This window comes from Musca autumnalis, unplaced genomic scaffold (assembly GCF_047663935.1).
Source record: "Musca autumnalis isolate F117 unplaced genomic scaffold, ASM4766393v1 scaffold_4, whole genome shotgun sequence".
In the NCBI taxonomy this organism is placed as follows: Eukaryota; Metazoa; Arthropoda; class Insecta; order Diptera; family Muscidae; genus Musca; species Musca autumnalis.
The window spans coordinates 225,514,911-225,538,376 of NW_027411977.1; the positions used below are offsets into that span (position 1 = coordinate 225,514,911).

General features: G+C 32.3%; 1 protein-coding gene across 21 annotated transcripts in view; it reads right to left on the bottom strand.

The window, feature by feature from the left end:
• Positions 1-23,466, bottom strand: part of ftz-f1 (ftz transcription factor 1) — a 292,383-nt gene that overhangs the window by 91,531 nt on the left and 177,386 nt on the right. The window lies entirely within an intron of this gene.

Here is a 23,466-nt window from a genome sequence, read left to right on the forward strand (position 1 = left end):
TCCTTTTTGTTTGTAATGTTATAATTCTCAAAGACTTTTTGTTGTAAATTTTTATTTTTATTTTGAATATTTGTAGGTTTGTGGATGAACTTAAAAGCCTTTTTCACACTTTTTGGGAGTTTTGTCGAGAATTTAAAAAAATTATTTAATTTTTTTTACAGCTTTTTGAGGTTTGTGGTGGAACTTAAAGGCCTTTTTCACACTTTTTGGAGTTTTGTGGCGAACTTAAAAATTTATTTAAATTTTTTTAGATATTGTTGAAGTTTGTTGGGGAACTTAAAGGCCTTTTTCACACTTTTGGGGAGTTTTATGGCGAATTTAAAAATTTATTTAATTTTTTTATAAAGCTTTTTGGCATTTGTGGTGGAACTTAAAGGCCTTTTTCACACTTTTTGGAAGGTTTGTGGGGATCTTAAAAATTTATTTAAATTTTTTTACAGCTTTTTGAGGTTTGTGATGGAACTTAAAGGCCTTTTTCACACTTTTTGAAAGGTTTGTGGCGAATTTAAAAATTTATTTAATTTTTTACAGCTTTTTGAGGTTTGTTGGGGGAACTTAAAGGCCTTTTTCACACTTTTTGGAAAAGAAAATTTATTTTATTATATTCGGGGGGGTTTTTAAAGGCCTATTTATGCACAATGGTATGTTTTAACAAATTTTACTTTACTTATTTTTGCACAATGGGATGTTTTGAAGTTGTTTGGAGGTTTTAAAGGCCTATTTATGCACAATGGTATGTTTTTTAAAATTTTACTTTATTTATTTTTGCACAATGGGATGTTTTGAAATTTTTTTCTGGAGGTTTTAAAGGCCTATTTATGCACAATGGTATGTTTTCAAATTTTTACTTTATTTATTTTTGCACAATGGGATGTTTTGAATTTTTTCCCTTTACTTAGTTTTGCACAATGGGTGGTTTAAAATTTATTTTCTTGATTTATTTTTTATTAAATTTTCTTGTTGAAATATTTTTTTCCTTTATTAAATATTTTGTTCGTTATTAAATATTTTTTTTATTTATTTTTTATATTTTGGTGGTCACTTTTTTGGCTTTTTTTGCTTTGTTTTTTTTTTCTTTTTCTCTGTTTTCAGTGTTAAGGCTAATTTTGTTTTGTTTTTTAAGGCTTAGGATGTGTGTTGTTGTTGTTGAATTTTTTTTTTAATTTTTTTAAACAAAAAATTGCATGAGGTTTTGGTGGGTTTATTTTTTGTGTGTAATTTTTTCAAATTTTTTATTTGTTTGATTTTTTTTTTTTTTTTCAAAAAAACGGGGGACGGTATTTGAAAAAAATTATTTTTATTATTTATTTTATTATTTGTTTTTATTTTTTATTTGTGTTTGGATTTTTTGTTTTTCTTAGTTTTGAATTTTCATTTAAAAAAAAAAAAATATTTATTTATTTTTATTTTATGTGTGTGTTTGGGTTTTTTGTTTTTTTTTTCTTTAGTTTTGAATTTTCATTTTTTTAATTTCTGGAAATTTCAAGCAAATCTCTTGATCTGTATTCCACGGTAGCCAAGAGATTGTCCACATTTTGATGAAGAGGGTTTTAAGGGGGCGATTTTTTGATTTTTTGTTTCCAATAATTTTTTGTTAGAAATCACAACTTTTTTGAAATTTTTATTTTTTTTTATAATGGAAAAAATATATAATTTTTATTTATTTTTTTTAATGAAGAAAATTTGTATTGTTTGAACAGGTACTTGGTTTTCTTTTGAAAAGGTTTTGTTTTATTTTTTTTAAATATTTTTTAAATATTTTTCTTTGTCATATTTTGTGGAAGATTAAATATATTTTTCTTGGGGGCTTTGTAATGAACATCAAAACACAAAGTTGTTGTAATAATATTTTTTTAGAATTATTTTTTTTTCTTAAAGCAATTTGTTTTCTTGTTTAAATATTGCACTTTAGTGGTTTTTGTTGTTGTTGGGAAAAAGTGTTAAGTGGTTTTTACAATAAACATAATCCTGGGGCTGTTATTGTAAAAGTGGCAACTTAAACACTTTCCGTTTTGTTTATTTTTTTTGTTTAGGATTTTGAGAAAAATTTTCGAATTTCCGTTTATTTACTTTTCCAAGCAAATTTTTTTCTTTTTTTTTTCTTCAATAATTGTTTTATTTATTTTTAGTTATTGTTGTGAATTTTTTGTTGTATCCATTTAATTTTTTGTTGTTGTTGTTTGATATATATTTTTTAATTTTTCTATTTTGGTTAATGGTTTTATTTTGTTTCTGCTTTTGTTTTGTGTCTGTTTCTTTTCGCCGAAAACACGACCAACATCAACCACGTATCTCGATTGACTAAACCCAAGTAATGGCGAGGATACCCGCAATACTCTATGGCCAGCAACGGCTCAGTCAACGCCATGGTACAACTTTAACGTCCAACAGAGGCGCCCAAAAACCCAATATTTCATACAACAAAACTATGATAAAGACGACGCAGCAGCCTAATATTTAACAGCAGCAGCAGCCTAAGGCAACGGCAGCAGAGACGTTGCCGTCTCTTCTTTGGCCCCAAATGAAAATGAAAACGTATCAACAGAGACTATGCCAACAATATAGGCAAACCAACAACAACACCAGCAACAACAACACAGATTACGTATATTCTGTAATATAACATATAAAACTTCTCTTCAAAGGCCCCCCAAACACTCGCCACAATCACCCCCTCCATGCAACAAAAATTCCATCAGAAACATAATAAAGCTCTTAAAATGAATTTCATTTTCATTACACAAAAAAAGTTTCACTTTCATTGGAGAGGCAGGCCTCTCAATGCGAACAACAATAACAACACACATTGGCCCCCTCCCCACCACACACAATGCACACAGAAACCCATACACAAAGAGTTTCATTAATAACAAAAAAAGAGCTTTACTCTCACTCTCATTCTCAGTGAAACGAAACCAAACCAACAACTTTACATGATGTAACAACAACAACACACACACAAACATACACCGTTACGAGTTACTCATACGCCTCAGTGGCCAAGCATTCTCTGTTTATGTTTGCCAAAATGGCTCTCCCCCCACAAAACATACGAACGACTGACTCTCTTTAACGAAGGCAAAAAAACACACACAAACGACGACGACTATGAAAGCGAAAGTGAAACTTTGTAGCCAAATATTATGAAATATCATCAAACAAGAAATTAATAAAAAAAAATCTCAGAGAGAGAGGGTCTCTCTCTCAAAAAACTAAACATAACGTGAACGATATTTTTGGCTAAAATAAAACCAAAAAATGGGGGGATACTGATCGTAAGGGATTGCCGCAATCTAAGGCCTTAGTTAGACGAACAGTATTACCATTGTTGTTGTTGTTGCAGTCATTATTATAACAGTTGCAGTTGTTGTTGTGTGGTAGAGGGTTTTCAGTCAGTCATACAATGAAGATTACCATTAAACATGGGGGGTTTTGTTGAGTGGCAAAGTTTATGTTGTGTTTTTTTTGTGGGTATTATTGTCATTACCAACATTGGAGCATAAGCATTATTTTTAATATTATTGTTGTTGTTATTGTTTTTATTTTTTAGAAAAAAAAAAAACAGTTTGTCATCATCAACAACAACACACAGTACAAGTTATGTTGTAATCTTTGTTGTTGCCTATCTACGGTATTTATTTTTATTATGGTAATACTAAAAACAGCCAAAGGGGAAAAGGGTAGAGGAAGGGAAAGGGGAAATGGTCTTTTATTTAAAAAAAAAAATTGCTTTTATTATGCTAATGTTAAAGAAGCAACAGAAAGGGGGGAAAGGGAAGGGGGCAAAGGAGTAACTTTGAGTTTGTTGCTTTTGTTGATGACGTTTTCTATTTTTTTTCTGTGGCGGCTTGCTAATGCCGAAACTATTTTTGTATTTTATTTTTAGACATTTTTTTGGATTTCAGTTTCTTCTTCTTCTTCTTTGTTGTCGATGTAAATCACGTTTTTTCTTGCTTACATTGTTGTAACGATTTTTTGATTTGTAGCTATCACATGTCAACTGGGAATTACAACAACTTTCGAAATTTTGAAAATTTGTTTAGATTTATTTTTGGTGGGGAATTTCAATACAAAATCAAATCAAATTTGTATTTTTTTGGTTTACAGATTTTCACTTTCATTTGAAATATGTATTCATTTGAAAAATTTAGTGGAACTAAAACAACAACAACCACTACAGGTTAAAAATAAGGGAAAATAAAAAATAAATAGGGGCCAATTTGGAATTTGGGAAATTTATTGTAATATTTTTGAGAGCAATAGACTTATACCAATACTTGTATGAGTTTTCCCATTCATTTGCCAAATATTTCGATAATCGAAATCGGAATCGATAGCAACATTTTTAGGCAAAATGGAGGGGGGTATGTATACTCATGAAATGTTCATAAATATCATATTTTAAGGACTAAATATTTTAAGAATTTTTCAATGGCTTCGATTTTTTAAAAAAAAATTTATGGGATTTTTTAACGCCCTGGAGAAAAAATCTTAAAAAAAATTAAAAAATTCTTTCTAAAATTATCGCCTTAAGAAAAAAATCGTTGAAAAATCCACAAGCTAGGAAAAAAAATATTTAAAAGATCCTGGACCTAGGAAAAAATATTTAAAAGATCCTGGACCTAGGAAAAAATATTTAAAAGGTCCACGCCCTAAGAAAAAATCTTTGAAATTATTTAAATAATCCACGCCCTAGAAAAAAAATTGAATAATCCACGCCCAGGAAAAAAATATTAAAAAAAACACCGTAGTAAAAATATTTAAAAAATCCACGGCCTAGGAAAAATATTTAAATAATCCACGCCCTAGGAAAAATATTTAAAAAATCCACGCCCTAGGAAAAAATCTTTAAAAAATTTCCTGCCCTAGAAAAAATTATTTAAATAATCCACGGCCTAGAAAAAAATTATTTAAAAGATCCACGACAGAAGAAAATAACATATATAAAAGGAAAAAAAAACTTTCAAAAATTTCCAGCCCTAGAAAAAAGTGATTTAAATAATCCACGCCCTAAAAAAATTATTTAAATAATCCATGCCCTAGAAAAAAATTATTTAAATTATCCACGCCTAGAAAAAAATTATTTAAAAGATCCACGACCTAGGAAAAAATCTTTCAAAAATTTCCCGCCCTAGAAAAAAATTGTTTAAATAATCCACGCCCTAGAAAAAAAATAATTAGAAGATCCACGCTCTAGAAAAAAATTTTAAAAAATTTCCAGCCCTAGAAAAAAGTGATTTAAATAATCCACGCCCTAAAAAAAATTATTTAAATAATCCATGCCCTAGAAAAAAATTATTTAAATTATCCACGCCTAGAAAAAAATTATTTAAAAGATCCACGACCTAGGAAAAAATCTTTCAAAAAGTTCCCGTCCTAGAAAAAAATTGTTTAAATAATCCACGCCCTTTAAAAAAATTATTTAAAAGATCCACGACCTAGGAAAAAATTTTAAAAAATTTCCCGCCCTAGAAAAAAATTATTTAAATAATCCACGCCCTAGAAAAAAATTATTTAAAGATCCACGCCCTAAGAAAAAAACCTTAAAAAATTTCCCGCCCTAAAAAATTTTTTTAAATAATCCACGCCCTAGAAAAAAATTATTTAAATAATCCACGCCCTAAAAAAAAAATTTTTTTAAAGATCCACGACCTAGGAAAAAATCTTAAAAAATTTCGCGCCCTAGAAAAAAATATTTAAATAATCCACGCCCTAGAAAAAAAATATTTAAATAAGCCACACCCTAGAAAAAAAAATTATTTAAAAGGTCCACGCCCTAGGAAAAAATCTTTAAAAAATGTCCCGCCCTAGAAAAAAATTATTTAAAAGATTCACGACCTAGAAAATGAATAACCCACGCCATAGCAAAAAAAAATATTTAAAAACAAGTAAGAACAGACTATAGTCGGACGGGGCCGACCATGTGATACCCTATACCACTAAACGCGTCTTCTTGGGATAAAGTTATAAGATGTGCATTAGAAATTTTACCAATTTTCACACAAAAGTTTTGATCAATTTAACCCGCTAAATATTATCCGATCATACCGTTGACTTGCACGCTACTTCTTCATCTCAAACCAAAACTACGTTTAAAATTTCGCGCCGATCGGACTATTATTGCGACCTACAGAGCGGCTACAAAATCGAGCAAAAATTTTGTTTTTGGTCCATTTCATCCCTTTAACATTTCACGATCATCGCCAAAAACTAATCAGTTCTATTCTGGTCCAAACCCGACCTCCATACTAAATTTCGTGACAATCGGTCCATAATTGCGGCCTCTAGCTTGATTACAATTTTTAATGGACGGACAGACGGACGGACGGACGGACGGACACACATCGCTAAATCGCTTTATCTCGTCGAGATATGAAGTTTGGTATACCACATGAGGGGTCTACGACAAATATTTCGCGGCGTTACATGAATTTTTGGGAAAACAAACTTATTATACCCTTTTCCACATTGTGGTATAGGGTATAAATACACCCCAGGAAAAAATATTTAAAAATCCACGCTCTAGTAAAAATATTTTTAAAATCCTCGCCCTAGGAAAAAATTTAAAAAAAAAATCCACTCCTTAAGAAAAATGTTTTAAATGGATTTTTAACGTTTTTTTTTTCAAAAATTAAAGAATTTTCCTCAGCGAGTGGGTTTTTTTCAGGACTAAATATTTTAAGATTTTTTCAATGGCTTAGATTTTTTAAAAACTATTTTTTAAGATTAAAAAATACACCCAAGGAAAAATATTTAAAAAATCAAAGCCCTAGGAAAAAATCTCTAAAAAATTTCCCGCCCTAGAAAAAAAATTATTTAAATAATCCACGCCATAGGAAAAAAATATTTGAATAATCCACGCCCCAGGAAAAAAATATTAAAAAAATACACCTTAGGAAAAATATTTAAAAAATCCACGCCCTAGGAAAAAATCTTTAAAAGATCCACGACCTAGGAAAATAATATTTAAAAGGTCCACGCCCTAGGAAAAAATCTTTAAAAAATTTCCCGCCCTAGAAAAAATTATTTAAATGATCCACTACCTAGGAAAATAATATATAAAAGGAAAAAATCTTTAAAAAATTTCCCGTCCCAGAAAAAAAATTATTTAAAAGATCCACGACCTAGGAAAATAATATTTAAAAAATCCACGCCCAAGGAAAAAACCTTTAAAAAATTTCCCGACCTAGAAAAAATTATTTAAATAATCCACGCCCAAGAACAAATTATTTCAAAGATCCACGACCTAGGAAAATAATATTTTAAAGGTCCACCCTCGAGGAAAAACACTATAAAAAAAATTCCCGCCCCAACAAAAAAATTATTTAAATAATCCACGCCCTAGAAAAAAAATATTTGAATAATCCACGCCCCAGGAAAAAAAATATTAACAAAATACACCCTAGGAAAAATATTTTAAAAATCCAAGCCCTAGGAAAAAACCTTTAAAAAAATTCCAGCCCTAGCAAAAAATTATTTAAATAAACCACGCCTTAGAAAAAAATATGTAAAAGATCCACGAACTAGGAAAATAATGTTTAGAAGGTCCACGCCCTAGGAAAAAATCTTTAAAAAATTTCCCGCCTTAGGAAAAAATCTTTAAAAAAATTCCCGCCCTAGAAAAAAATTATTTAAAAAATCCGCGCCCTAGAAAAAAATTATTTAAATAATCCGCGCCCTAGAAAAAAAATATTTGAATAATCCACGCACCAGGAAAAAAAATATTAAAAAAATACAACCAAGGAAAAATATTTAAAAAATCCAAGCCCAAGGAAAAAATCTTTAATAAATTTTCCGGCCTAGAAAAAAGTTATTTAAATAATCCACGCCCTAGAAAAAAATTATTTAAATAATCCACGCCCTAGAAAAAAATTATTTAAATAATCCACGCCCTAGAAAAAAATTATTTAAAAGATCCACGACCTAGGAAAATAATATTTAAAAGGAAAAACCCTTTAAAAAAATTCCCGCCCAACAAAAAATTATTTAAATAATCCACGCCCTAGAAAAAAAATATTTGAATAATCCACGCCCCAGGAAAAAAATATTAACAAAATACACACTAGGAAAAATATTTTAAAAATCCAAGCCCAAGGAAAAAACCTTTAAAAAAATTCCCGCCCTAGCAAAAAATTATTTAAATAAACCACGCCTTAGAAAAAATATGTAAAAGATCCACGAACTAGGAAAATAATGTTTAGAAGGTCCACGCCCTAGGAAAAAATCTTTAAAAAATTTCCCGCCTTAGGAAAAAATCTTTAAAAAAATTCCCGCCCTAGAAAAAAATTATTTAAATAATCCGCGCCCTAGAAAAAAATTATTTAAATAATCCGCGCCCTAGAAAAAAAATTATTTGAATAATCCACGCCCCAGAAAAAAAATATTAAAAAAATACAACCAAGGAAAAATATTTAAAAAATCCACGCCCAAGGAAAAAATTTTTAATAAATTTTCCGGCCTAGAAAAAAGTTATTTAAATAATCCACGCCCTAGAAAAAATTATTTAAATAATCCACGCCCTAGAAAAAAATTATTTAAAAGATCCACGACCTAGGAAAATAATATTTAAAAGGAAAAAATCTTTAAAAAATTTCCAGCCCTAGAAAAAAATTATTTAAATAATCCCCGCCCTAGAAAAAAATTATTTAAATAATCCACGCCCTAAAAAAAATTATTTAAAAGATCCACGACCTAGGAAAAAATCTTTAAAAAATTTCCCTCCCTAGAAAAAAATTATTTTAAAGATCCACGACCTAGGAAAATAATATTTAAAAAATCCACGACCTAGGAAAAAATCTTTAAAGAATTTCCCGCCCTAGGAAAAAATCTTTAAAAAATTTCCCTCCCTAGAAAAAAATTATGGGTGACGTAGGGGATGGAAGATACCAAGGAACGGTCCTGACCGGTTTTAACATGGCAAAGCCCAGGATTTATCTTGGTCCCTCTTTCATCTCAAGTGGACACTGACCTCCCCGTGGTGTCACCTGGGGAACTGCCTTTAACACCCGTTAAAGGTAGTGAGCTAACATGTGCCGCGCGTTCACCCATAAGAACGTTAAAAACTTAGGTTTGGGCGTCGGGTTAGTAACCCTCCCCTAGAAAAAAACTGCCTACTATGAAAAAACGAAAGAAAAGAAAAACAAACCCCTCTAAAGTTGACGAACCCCGCAAACGTTTTAAGGACCATGATCTGCGAATCTGCACCTGGAATGTTCGCACTCTTTATAGAGAAGGTGCAGTCTTCGCATTGGCAGACGTACTTGAAAAGTACAAGGCCGATATTACTGCCATACAGGAAATACGATGGATTGGGAAAGGCGTCACAACAACACCTAAAGGTGACGCACTGTATTATAGCTGCCATGACGTAAAGCATGAGTTTGGTTGCGGATTCGTAGTTAGTCGGAGACTAAAACATCTGGTATCCAGCTTCACCCCAGTGAATGAAAGACTTGCTGCAATTCGAATAAAAGCTAAATTCTTCAACATCAGCTTTATTTGCGCTCATGCTCCCACTGAAGAAAAGGACGAACAGACCAAAGATATATTTTACGAGCGCTTAGAAGAAACATATGACCGTTGCCCTGCCCATGACATTAAAATCATTCTAGGCGATTTTAATGCCAAAATTGGAAAGGAGAATATCTTTGGCCCAACAGTCGGGAAATTCAGTCTCCACAGTGAAACATCTGACAATGGTATGAGACTGATAGACTTTGCAGCTGCAAAAAACATGGTAGTTAGCAGTACCAGATTTAATCATCTCGATATTCATAAGGGCACCTGGCTGTCCCCAGATCAAAGAACAAGTAATCAAATTGATCATGTTGTGATAGATGGAAGACATTCATCCAGCGTGTTGGATGTACGATAGTTCCGAGGCGCAAACATTGATTCGGACCACTATCTTGTTGCAGCAAAGGTACGTACCCGTCTAAACGTTGCAAATAAAGCACGAACAGACACAACGCGGAAGTTGGACATCGATAGGCTGCAAACACAACAGATAGCCACAGCATATTCCACTCAACTAGCCCAATTGCTTAACGCGAGCACTCCTTGTCCCGATAACATAACAACACAATGGCAAAATATTGCCCACTCCATGCAAACAGCCGCAAAATCCATACTTGGATTCCACAGACCTCCACAAAGGAATTCATGGTATGACCAGAAGTGTCGTGCTGCTACCGAAGATAAAAATGCGGCATATAGAGCTACTTTACAATCAGTAGCAACGCGTAGCGCACGAGAGAGATATCGGGAGAAAAGGAGAGAAGAGAAACGTCTTTTCCGCAAGAAAAAGAGAGAAATGGAAAAGCGGGAGTGTGAAAAAATCGAGATGTACAGGAGCCAGAATGAAGTCCGAAAATTCTACCAAAGAGTGAAACATCAAACAGATGGCTTTGGTACAGGCACATCCTCCTGTAGAGAGCAGCAAGGTAATCTGGTAACAGATACAGATAGCGTGCTCAGGATATGGAAGGAACATTTCTCCAATCTGCTGGTATCCAATAGTAGCGAAGACGATGATACCACAGATCCAATCCCAGAAGATGGTATAGAATGTACACCGCCCGGCCAAGATGAGGTAAAAACAGCAATCAACCGGCTGAAGAATAATAAGGCAGCAGGAGCCGATGGCTTACCAGCCGAGCTGTTTAAAACCGGAGGCGACACGCTGATAAGGTGTATGCATCAGCTAGTTAGTACCATCTGGCAGGAAGAACGCGTACCCGACGATTGGAACCTGAGTATCCTGTGCCCCGTCCACAAGAAGGGAGGTAAGACTGTATGCTCTAACTATAGGGGCATAAGTCTACTCCCTATTGCCTATAAGATATTGTCAGGGATATTGTGCGAACGACTAAAGCCTATGGTCAACGAGATAATTGGACCATACCAATGCGGCTTTAGACCTGGCAAGTCCACCATTGACCAGATATTTACCCTGCGGCAAATCCTCGAGAAGACCCAAGAGATGCAGATCGACACCTACCACCTTTTTGTCGATTATAAAGCAGCCTTCGACAGCCCGCTGCGTTCAAAGGTATTCCAAGCCATGTCTGAATTTGGTATCCCCGCAAAGCTCATCCGGCTTTGCAAAATGACTTTAACTGACACGAGGTCCTCAGTTAAAATAGGAAAGAACCTATCCGACGAGTTTGGTATCAAAAGAGGTTTCAGACAAGAAGACAGCCTTTCGTGTGATCTCTTTAACATCCTGCTGGAAAAGGTTATACGAGAGGCAAACGTCAAAAGAAGTGGCACAATCTACACCAATAGTCACATGTTACTTGCTTATGCTGATGATATAGACATCATGGGCCGATCAGTAAAAGAAGTAACTGATACCTTTATGAAGGTCGAAGGAGAATCTGCTAAAGTGGGTCTGGCGGTAAACGGTGAGAAGACCAAGTTGATGGCGTCGACGCGCAATGCGTCCATTGAGCTCGGACCGACTGTGGAAGTTGGTTCCTGTAATATTGAGGTAGTAAAAGACTTCGTCTACCTCGGCACCTCCGTAAACACAACAAACGGCATCAGTTGTGAAATAAAAAGAAGAATTGTATTGGCCAACAGATGCTACTTTGGTTTAAGTAAGCAGTTTAAAAACAAAGCCACATCTCGTCAAACTAAAATAACGCTCTACAAAACACTGATACTACCCGTGCTGATGTATGGCTCCGAAGCCTGGGTACTTGCGCAAGCAGACATGGCAGTGCTTGGTGTGTTTGAGAGAAAAATTCTTCGAAAGATCTACGGACCAATCTGCGTTGACGGTGAATATCGACGTCGCATGAACCACGAGCTGTATCTGCTATACAACGACATCAATATTGTTAAACGTATCGAGATGCAGCGATTGCGTTGGCTAGGCCATATCATAAGAATGAGCGATGATGAACCCGCTAAAAAGGCGTATAAACACGGACCGCTTGGCGGTGCACGCAGAATTGGCAGGCCAAGGAATAGATGGCGCAAACAAGTGGATGATGAGATGAAAAGGCGCGGTATTCCAGAAAGCGAAGCAACAAATAGAGGGAATTGGAGATCTTTTCTTAGTTCGGCCTATAGAACAAATGTTCTGTAATGGGCCAGCTAAGTAATTAAGTAAGTAAAAAAATTCCCTGGTTGTCATTTTTTAAAGACTTCATAAGTGAAGTGTATTGTTTAACTTCTTTCTCAATGGCGTGTATTATTTAAAGAGGCCGTGGATTATTTTAAAGAAAACTTCTCAATTCTGAGCTAGATTTAAAAAAATACCTGGACATACATATTTTAAAGATTTTTCCAAGGCCGTGGATTAAAAAATGCAAGGTCTTGTACCCTGGAGTTCCATTTTTTGAAAGAAACTTTTTCCTAGGGCCTGGAATTAAGAAAATGGCCAGGCAGTGGATTAAAAAAAAATCACTGTGGGTGAATAAAAAAAAATTCCTTGAGCGTGATTTTTTCCTTAAAAATATTAAAGTTACTTTTGCGATTATAAGGCTTCTACAGAGAAAAGGTCCTCTAAAGAGGTCTTTTGCAGAAAAAAACCTCTAAAGGGACTTCCGATCGAAAGCCGTCAAAAAGGCTTTAAGCAATAAAAAATAATCTAAAAAATCAGTAAGCCTACATATTGGCACATTTCGACGCCAAAATCTAAGGAAGAATTGCGTTCCACTACCAATAAAAGAAGATTTATAAAGGTTTTTTTATAGTAGAGTCTTTATAGGGGACCTAAAATGAGTCTAAAGTGACTCTTTATAGAAAAGAAGAAAAAATATACTTTACCTTACTTTAAAAAAATTATTCTAGACCTATTTTGTTTTTAAATATTTTAGCCCAGTTTTTTTATAAAAAAATCAACTTTGGCACCTTTTTAACAAAAAAATGAATGCACTTTTTTGTTTAAGAAAAACCCGATTTAGTTCACATTTTTTTTATAGAAACGTTGTTTTTTTTTTTTTTTGTAAAAAAATCGGACGATTACAATTCTGCACATGAAACTAAAATGACATTCATTTAGAGATTTTATTGTTGTGTTATGTGTTGTTGTTGCATTCATGTTCATGACACCAATTTAGTTGCTGACGTTTTTCTTCTTCGCTGCTTTGTGATTATTTTGTCTTCCTCTTGGTTTTTTGTTTTACAAAAGAGAAAAAAATCAATGGAAACAGCAATAATCAAGCAATAGAAGATAAACAGATGACAAAACATAATCGTCATTATCAACAAAGTTGTAATAATAGTATTGATGCAGACTTCTTTTCCCGAAATTTGGGAAATTTTTACAAATTTCGGTAACCTCTTCTAAAGAAAAAAAACTCAATTCCGCGGTCTTCTTCTATTGAAGATGTCAATTCAGCTAAAAATTTTTAGAAGAAAAATTCAAATCAGCGAACTTTTTCCAAAGAAAAAGTATTTTCAGCAAACTTATTCTATAGGAAAATTCAATTCAGCAAATTTTTTCTACAGAAAAAGTTAATCTAGCGAACCTTCTCTATAGGAAAAGAAAATTTAGCAAATTTTTTTCTATAAAAATGTGAATTTAATTTTAATAATTTTTTTTCTAAAACCCAAAAATTTGGCCCCATTTTTCTCCGTTAAACCAAGGGAAAATTTCTTCGAAATTAAAAAATGACGTCACCCACTTCTTAGTAAATAACAATAATCACCATAGTTAACCGGCTGTAAACGCCCAAAAACTTTACACCACAAACTCAAAAAAAGTCGATCACATCTCCACAAAAGCCATAAAAGGCGAAACAATGAAATGTCTTCTTCACTTGAAAATTTATTTCACAATGTTTAATGTTCGGGGAGGTAGTGCTCAACACCCAAAAAAAATGTTTCAAAAAATCAATGCATGTCATGTCTCCTTTCCTTATTGATTTGTTTTATTATGCAGGGAAATCCCCATAAATTTCACATCTTGTGGCAGTAACAAATAAACCAATGTAAAAAAGCAAAAATAAAAAAAAAAAATAAAAGCAGAAAAGAAAAAACACCAGGAAAGCAAAGAGAAATCCAAAATTGTTAACCAAAAAATGCATTACAAAACTGCAAGAAGTCAGCCAGTAGGTCCGTCCGTCGTCCGTCCAACCAACAGTCAGCAAGCCAGTTATCATTATCAAGAGTGAATGTGAATGTCTGCCGATGATGATGATGACGACGATCAGCCAGTCACAGCCAGCAATGTTGAAGAGGGCCAACGTCATTGTCATTACAACAAATTGTAACACAGCCAAAGAATGCCATATTCCTCCATGAGAGGTAGAGGCAGTTTACAAGGCAGCCGCAAGCCATCAGCCACAGCACAGCCTAAATGATGTGTAGTAGTCATTTTTTTAAAGAAAACTGGTTTAAGCTGTCAATAAAATATCGAAAGTAATGTTAAGTGGAGGATTTGTTGTGGGTAGTAAATGATTAAAGACGAGGTAAGAGCAAGAAAACGATGATTTTTTCATAGAGATTATGAATTCAGAGAACTTTTCTATAGCAAAAGCCCAATTCAGCAAACTTTTTCTGTAAAAAAAGTCAATTAAGCGATTGTTTTCTATAGAAAAAGTCAATTCAACGACATTTTTCTAAAGAAAAAGTAAATTCACCGACATTCTTCTATAGAAAAAGTCAATTCAGCGACATTTTTCTACCGAAGAAAACAATTCAGCTACATTTTTCTATAGAAAAAGTCAATTTAGTGACATTTTTCCATAGAAAAACTCAATTCATCGGACTTTTTCCATCGAAAAAGTCAATTTAGCAGACTTATTCCATCGAAAAAGTCAAATAGGAGGACTTTAACCATAGAAGAAGCCAATTCAGCGGACTTATTCAATTGGAAAAGTCAATTCAGCGGACTTTTTCCACCGAAAAAGTTAATTCAGCGGATTTATTCAATCGAAAAAGTCAATTCAGCGGACTTTTTTCCATTGAAATCTCAATTCAGCGGACATTTTCCATCGAAAAAGTAATTTCAGAGGACTTTTTCCATAGAAAAATCAATTAAGCGGAATTTATCCGTCGAACAAATTAATTAAGCAGATTTTTTCCATCAAAAAAGTCAATTCAGCGGAATTTCCCATCGAAAAAGTCAATTCAGCAGACTTATTCCATAGGAAAAGTCAATTCAGCGGACTTTTTCCATCGAAGAAGTCAATTCAGCGGACTTTCTCCATTGAAAAATTCAATTCAGAGGACTTTTTCCATCGAAATAGTCAATTCAGCGAACTTTTTCTAACGCTAAAGTCAATTAAGCGGACTTTTACTAAAGAAAAAATACATTTTTCGGACTTCTGCCATCTAAAAGGTCAATTCAGCGGACTTTTTCCATCGAACAAGTCAATTCAGAGGACTTTTTCCATCGAAAATGTCAATTAAGAGCACTTTGCCCATTGAAGAAGTCAATTCAGCGGACTTTTTCCATAGAAAAATCAATTAAACGGACTTTATCCATCGAAAAAATTAATTTAGGAGATTTTTTCCATCGAAAAAGTCAATTCAGCGGATTTTTTTCCATCGAAAAAGTCAATTCAGCGGACTTTTACCACCGAAAAGGTCAATTCAGCAGACTTATTCCATAGGAAAAGTCAATTCAGCGGACTTTTTCCATCGAAGAAGTCTATTCAGCTGACTTTGTTCATAGAAAAAGTCAATTCAGCGGACTTTCTCCATCGAAAAAGATAATTCAGCGGACATTTTTCCATCGAAAAAGTCAATTCAGCAGACTATTTCCACAGAAAACTGATTTTTTCCATAGAAAAAGTCTATTCAGCGGACATTTTCCATTGAAATGTCAATTCAGGGGACATCATTTTTCATTAAAAAAGTCAATTCAGCAAACTTTGTTCAACGAAAAAGTCAATTCAGCGGACTTTTTCCATCGAAATGTCAATTCAGGGGACATCATCTTTAGAAAAAGAGAATTCAGTGGACTGAAAAAGTTAATTCAGCTGACTTTTTCCATACAAAATCAACTTGGCTGACTTTTCCCACACAAAAAGTTAATTCAGCGGACTTTTCTTACACAAAAAGCCAATTCACCGAACTTATTCAATCGAAAAAGTCAAATCAGCGGACCTTTTTCATCGAAAAAGTCAATTCAGCGGACTTTTTCCACAGAAATAGTCAATTCAGCGGACTTTTTCCATCGAAAATGTCAATTCAGCGGACTTATTCTATCGAACAAGTCAATACTGTGGACTTTTTCCATCGAAGACGTCAATCCAGCAGACTATTTCCATTGGAAAAGTCAATTCAGCGGACCTTTTTCATCGAAACAGTCAATTCAGCGGATTTTTTCCATCGAAAACGTCAATTCAGCTGACATCATCTTTAGAAAAAGTGAATTCAGCAAATTTTTTCCACCAAAAAAGTGAATTCAGCGGACTTTTTCCACACAAAAAGTCAAGTCAGCGAACTTTTTTCATAGAAAAATCAATTAAACGGACTTTATCCATCGAAAAAATTAATTTAGCAGAATTTTTCAATCAAAAAATTTAATTCAGCAGACTTTTCCATAGAAAAAGTAAATTCAGCGGACATTTTCCACCGAAAAAGTCAATTCAGCGGACTTTTCCCATCGAGAAAGGCAATTCAACGGACTTTTTCCAAAGGCAGCGGAGTTTGTTCAAAGAACAAATAAATTCAGCTAACTTTATTCATCAAAATAGTCAATTCAGCGGACTCTTTGCATAGAAAAAGCCAATTCAGCGGGAATTTTCCACCGAAAAAAGTTAATTCAGCGGACACCTTTCTTTAGAAAAATTCAATTCAGCGGACCTTTTCCACCGAAAAAGTCAATTCAGCGGATTTTTACGTTAGAAAAAGACAATTCAGCTGAAGTTTTCCATAGAAAAAGTGAATTCAGCGGACTTTTTCCACCAAAAGCTAAATTCAGCTAATTTTTTTCTAATGAAAACCTCAATTCAGCGAATGTTTTCTAAAGAAAAACTAAATTCAGCTGACTTTTTATAAAGATAAACAATTCAGCTAACTTTTCCGAAAGAAAAATTCAATTCAGCTAACTTTTTCTAAAGAAAAAGTCAATTAGCTGACATTTTCTAAAGAAAAACTCAATTCAGCTAACTTTTTTTAAGGAAAAACTTAATTCAGCTAACTTTTTCTAACTTAATTCAGCTAACTTTTTCAATTTAGCTAATTTTTTCTATAGAAAAACTCAATTCAGCTAACTTTTTCAAAAGAAAAACTCAATTCAGCTAACTTTTTCTAAAGAAAAACTTAGTTCAGCTAACTCTTTCTATAGAAAAACTCAATTCTGCTAAATTGTTTCAAAGAAAAAATCAATTCAGCCAATGTTTCTAATGAAAACTCAATTCAGCTAACTTTTCTAAATAAAAATTCAATTCAGTTAACTTGTTCTCTAGGAAAACTCAATTCAGCTAACTTTTTCTTAAGAAAAATTCAATTCAGCTAACTTTTTCTAAAGAAAAACTGAATTCAGCTAACTTTTTCTAACGAAAAACTCAATTCAGCTAACTTTTTCTATAGAAAAACTCAATTCAGCTAACTTTTTCTTAAGAAAAATTCAAATCAGCTAAGTTTTTCTAAAGAAAAACTCAATTCAGCTAACTTTTTCTTAAGAAAAATTCAATTCAGCTAACGTTTTGTGAAGAGAAACTCAATTCAGCTAACTTTTTGTAAATAAAAACTCAATTCAGCTAACTTTTTCTATAGAGAAACTCAATTCAGCTAACTTTTTCTAAAGAAAAACTCAATTCAGCCAACTTTTTCTAAGGAAAAAACTCAATTCAGCTAACTTTTTGTGAAGAAAAACTTAATTCAGCTATCTTTTTCTAAAGAAAAACTCAATTCAGCTAACTTTTCTAAAGAAAACCCGATTTCAGCAAACTTTTTATAAAAAAAATTAATTTAGCGAACTTTTTCCTTTCGAAACTCGTGTGTGGATTTCGTAATTTTAAAGAATATACCCCATACCGAAGATAACACCTCTTTAGTTACATTATCCACCGCTTAAAGAAACTGACGCCCAAAAGAAAATCGAAAACCATTAACGTCGAAGCCATCATCATTAACTCATGCCAAAATGGTCATTCCGATGAGATTTCTTCAACCTACGAAGAATACGAAAAAGCCGATGATGCAGTTATTTTCTTTTCAGCGACAGTACCCAAACAATTTAACGGCAAGGAGAAATGCACCCGACACTCAACACCTAAATGAGTGGTGTCCCAAACTCCAGAGATACTGGCATTCATACGCCTTGCCTGAAGATTTGTTTCTTTGCCATAAAAAACATGCTAGCGCCCCAAACGACATACCATCCCCAGCATGATGACTATTCCGAGATGATGATGATGATGGTATGCGTAACAACAACAACATCAAAGCTTGCCATAAAAAGGCAACAAAAAATTATTACGAAATCTTCAGAAAAAAAAATCAAAAGTGATGTTCACCACCACCAGCACCAAAAACAGCGGAGATCAGATGCGGATGATGATGAGATGCGATGCGGCTAAAACCCAAATCAAGATTTCACTCAAACGCCAAGAAAGATGAAAAGAAAAGAAACATCAAAAACACACAACGCCACCATAAAAAAGTCAATGGTAAAAACAAAAACAACGAAAAGTAGATTGGGGTCTGGTCAGCAACGCCTTTCGAGTGATCATCTTTAGCAGCACCACCATTAGCGGCAACATCATCATCCGGCGATTTTGATTTTTAAAATCTTGCTCTCGAAATTGAAACTGAGTTTAGCGCATCGGCCAGTAGGTATTGCGAAATACCGCTGCAGCTTGAAAATCGCTATAAGGTGTACTTTTCCCTTAAAATAAGTGAGAGAAGAAACTTGGAGAGAGTTTTTTACATAAAAAAGGAGAGAGAATATTTATTTGGGAAGAAAATTACATGCAATGAGAATGAAATCATAAGTTCAAAGGTGGGTGGTATAACAATTATGGTAATTTTCATTTAACCTTCCTCGATTGAGGTTTTATATTAGAAAAATGTTGCTGAATTGATTTTTTCTAGAGAAAAGGTTTACTCGATTGAGTTGTTCTAGAGAAAATGTTAGCTGAATTGAATTTTTCTGAAGAAAAAATTACCTGAATTATTATTTTTTTATATAAAAAGTTAGCTGAATATAGATTTTCGGAAAAAGTTAGCTGAATTGAGTTTTCTTATAAAAAAATTTAGCTGAATTGAGCTTTTCTACTGAAAAGGTTAGCTGAATTGAGTTTTTCAACGAAAAAAGTTAGCTGAATTGAGTTTTTTTTTTATAGAAAAAGTTAGCTGAATTGAGTTTATCTATAGAAAAAGTTAGTTGAATTGAATTCTTCTAAAGAAAACGTTAGCTGGATTGAATTTTCCTATAAAAAAGTTAGCTGAATAACGGTTTTTTAAAGAAAAAATTTGCTGAATATAGTATTTCCAGAGAACAATTTAGCTGAATTGATTTTTTTATAGAAAAATTTTGCTGAATTGCGGTTTTTGATAGAAAAAGATAGTTTTCCTATAGAAAAAGTTAGCTGAATTTAGTTTTTCTACTCAAAAACATAGCTGAATTGAGTTTTTCTATAGAAAGATGTAGCTGAAGTTAGCTAAAGTTGGCTGAATTGAGTTTTTCAAAGTAAAAACTTAGCTGAATTGAGTTTTTCAATGTAAAACCTTAGCTGAATTGAAAAAATTACCTGAATTATTATTTTTTTATATAAAAAGTTAGCTGAATATAGATTTTCGGAAAAAGTTAGCTGAATTGAGTTTTCTTATAAAAAAATTTAGCTGAATTGAGCTTTTCTACTGAAAAGGTTAGCTGAATTGAGTTTTTCAACGAAAAAAGTTAGCTGAATTGAGTTTTTTTCATAGAAAAAGTTAGCTGAATTGAGTTTATCTATAGAAAAAGTTAGTTCAATTGAATTCTTCTAAAGAAAACGTTAGCTGGATTGAATTTTCCTATAAAAAAGTTAGCTGAATAACGGTTTTTGAAAGAAAAAATTTGCTGAATATAGTATTTCCAGAGAACAATTTAGCTGAATTGATTTTTTTATAGAAAAATTTTGCTGAATTGCGGTTTTTGATAGAAAAAGCTAGCTGAATTGAGTTTTCCTATAGAAAAAGTTAGCTGAATTGAGTTTTTCTACTCAAAAACATAGCTGAATTGAGTTTTTCTATAGAAAGATGTAGCTGAAGTTAGCTAAAGTTGGCTGAATTGAGTTTTTCAAAGTAAAAACTTAGTTGAATTGAGTTTTTCAATGTAAAACCTTAGCTGAATTGAGTTTTTCAACGGAAAAAGTTAGCTGAATTGAGTTTTCCTATGGAAAAAGTTAGCTAAATTGAGTTTTTCTACTGAAAAGGTTAGCTGAATTGAGTTTTTCAACGGAAAAAGTTAGCTGAATTGAGTTTTCTTATAAAAAATTTAGCTGAATTGAGTTTTTCTACTGAAAAAGTTAGCTGAGTTGAGTTTTTCAACGGAAAAAGTTAGCTGAATTGAGTTTTCTTATAGAAAAATTTAGCTGAATTGAGTTTTTCTACTGAAAAAGTTAGCTGAATTGAGTTTTTCAACGGAAAAAGTTAGCTGAATTGAGTTTTCTTATAAAAAATTTAGCTGAATTGAGTTTTCTTATAAAAAAATTTAGCTGAATTGAGTTTTTCGATAGAAAAAGTTAGCTGAATTAATTTTTTTAGAGAAGAAGTTTGCTGAATTGTGTTTTCCACAGAATAAGTTAGCTGATTTGAGTTTTCCTAGAGAAAAAGTTTGCTGTTTTCATAGAAAAAATTAGCTTACTTGAGTTTTCCAATGGAAAAAATAGCTGAATTAAGTTTTTCGGCAGGAAACGTTAGCTGAATTGAATTTTCCAATAAAAAAGTTGGCTAAATAGAGTTTTTTTCTCAATAAAGAGTTAGCTGAATTAAGTTTTATTAGAGAAACAGTTAGCTGAATTGAATTTTTCCAAAGAAAAAGTTAGCTGAATTAAGTTTTTCTAGAGAAAAAATTTGCTGAAGTGAATTCTTCTAAAGAAAAATTTAGCTGAATTGAACTTTTCTATAAAAAGTTAGCTGAATAACGTTTTGTGAAAGAAAAAATTTGCTGAATTGAGTATTTCCAGAGAATAACTTAGCTGAATTGAATTTTTCTATAGAAAAATTTAGCTGAATTTCGCTTTTTCATAGAAAAAGATAAAATTAGCTGAATTGAGTTTTTTCTACAGAAAGATATAGCTGAAGTTTGCTGAATTGAGTTTTTCAATTTAAAAACGTAGCTGAATTGAGTTTTCCAATGGCAAAAGTTAGCTGAATAGAGTTTGTCTAGAAAAAAGTTAGCTGAATTTAGATTTTCTATAGAAAAGGTTAGCTGAATTGAGTTTTTCAACGGAAAAAGTTAGCTGAATTGAGTTTTCTTATAGAAAAATTTAGCTGAATTGAGTTTTTCTACTGAAAACGTTAGCTGAATTGAGTTTTTCAACGGAAAAAGTTAGCTGAATTGACTTTTCCTATAGAAAAAGTTAGCTGAATTGAGTTTTTCAGCGGAAAAAGTTAGCTGAATTAAGTTTTCCTATGGAAAACGTTAGCTGAATTGAGTTTTTCAACGGAAGAAGTTAGCTGAATTGAGTTTTTTTATGGAAGAAGTTAGCTGAATTGAGTTTTTCTACTGAAAAAGTTAGTTGAATTGAGTTTTCTTATAGAAAAATTTAGCTAAATTGAGTTTTTCTACTGAAAAGGTTAGCTGAATTGAGATTTTCAGCGGAAAAAGTTATCTGAATTGAGTTTTCTTATAGAAAGATTTAGCTGAATTGATTTTTTTACTGAAAAGGTTAGCTGAATTGAGTTTTTCAACGGAAAAAGTTAGCTGAATTGAGTTTTCTTATAAAAAAGTTAGCTGAATTGAGTTTTTCTACTGAAAAAGTTAGCTGAATTGAGTTTTCTTATAGAAAAATTTAGCTGAATTGATTTTTTCTACTGAAAAGGTTAGCTGAATTGAGTTTTTCAATGGAAAAAGTTAGCTGAATTGAGTTTTCTTATAAAAAAATTTAGCTGAATTGAATTTTTTTTATTGAAAAGGTTAGCTGTAGTGAGTTTTTCAACGGAAAAAGTTAGCTGAATTGAGTTTTCTTATAGAAAAATTTAGCTGAATTGAGTTTTTCTACTGAAAAGGTAAGCTGAAGTGAGTTTTTCAACGGAAAAAGTTAGCTGAATTGAGTTTTCTTATACAAAAATTTAGCTGAATTGCGTTTTTCTACTGAAAAGATTAGCTGAATTGAATTTTTCAACGAAAAAAGTTAGCTGAATTGAGTTTTCCTAGAGAAAAAGTTAGCTGAATTGAGTTTTTCAACGGAAAAAGTTTGCTGAATTGAGTTTTATTATAGAACAATTTATCTGAATTAAGTTTTTCTACCGAAAAGGTTAGCTGAATTGAGTTTTTCAACGGAAAAAGTTAGCTGAATTGAGTTTTCTTATAGAAAAATTGGTTTCAATGGATAGAGTTAGTTGAATTAAGTTTTTCTATAGAAAAAGTTAGCTGAATTGTTTTCCAAGAGAAAAAGTTAGCTGAATTAAGGTTTTCAATGAAAAAAGTTGGCTGAATTTCTATAGAAAAAGTTAGCTGGATTGAGTTTATCTAAAGAAAAAGTTAGTTGAATTAAGTTTTTCTAGAGAAAAATTTAGCTGAATTGAATTCTTTTTAAGAAAAAGTTAGCTGAATTGAATTTTCCTATAAAAAAGTCAGTTGAATAACGTTTTTTAGAAAAAAAAAATTAGCTGAATTGAGTATTTCTAGAGAATAACTTAGCTGAATTGAGTTTTTCTTTAGAAAAAGTTAGCTGAATTGAGTTTTCCGTTAGAAAAATTAAGCTGAATTGAGTTGTTATAGAGAAAAAGTTAGCTGAATTGACTTTTTCTACACAAAAAGTTAGCTGAACTGAGATTTTCTACAGAAAAAGTTAGCTGAATTGAGATTTTCTATACAAAAAGTGAGCTGAATTGAGTTTTTCTATGAATAAATCCACTGAATAGACTTTTTCAATGGTAAAAGTCCGCTGAAATTATTTTTTCGAAGGGAGAACTCAGCTGAATTGGGGCTTTCTGGAGAAAAAGTTAGCCGAATTAAGTTTTTTATTATAGAAAAAGTTAGTTGAATTAAGTTTTTCGATAGAAAGTTTGCTGAATTGAGTTTTTCTAGAGAACAATATTGCTGAGTAAAGTTTTCCGATAGAAAAAGTTAGCTGAATTGAGTATTTTAGAGAAAAAGTTAGCTGAAGCGGGTTTTTCTAGAGAAAAATTTAGCTGAATTAAGTTTTTTGAAAGAAAAAGTTAGCCGAAATACGTTTTTCTATAGAAAAACTTTGCTGAATTGAGTTTTTCTAGAGAAAAAGTTTGCTGAATTAAGTTTTTTGATAGAAAAAGTTACCTGAATTGAGTTTTATTACAGGAAAAGTTAAAAGTTGAGTTTCCCTGGAGAAAAAGTTAGCTGAATTAAGTTTCTCCAAAGAAAAATTTAGC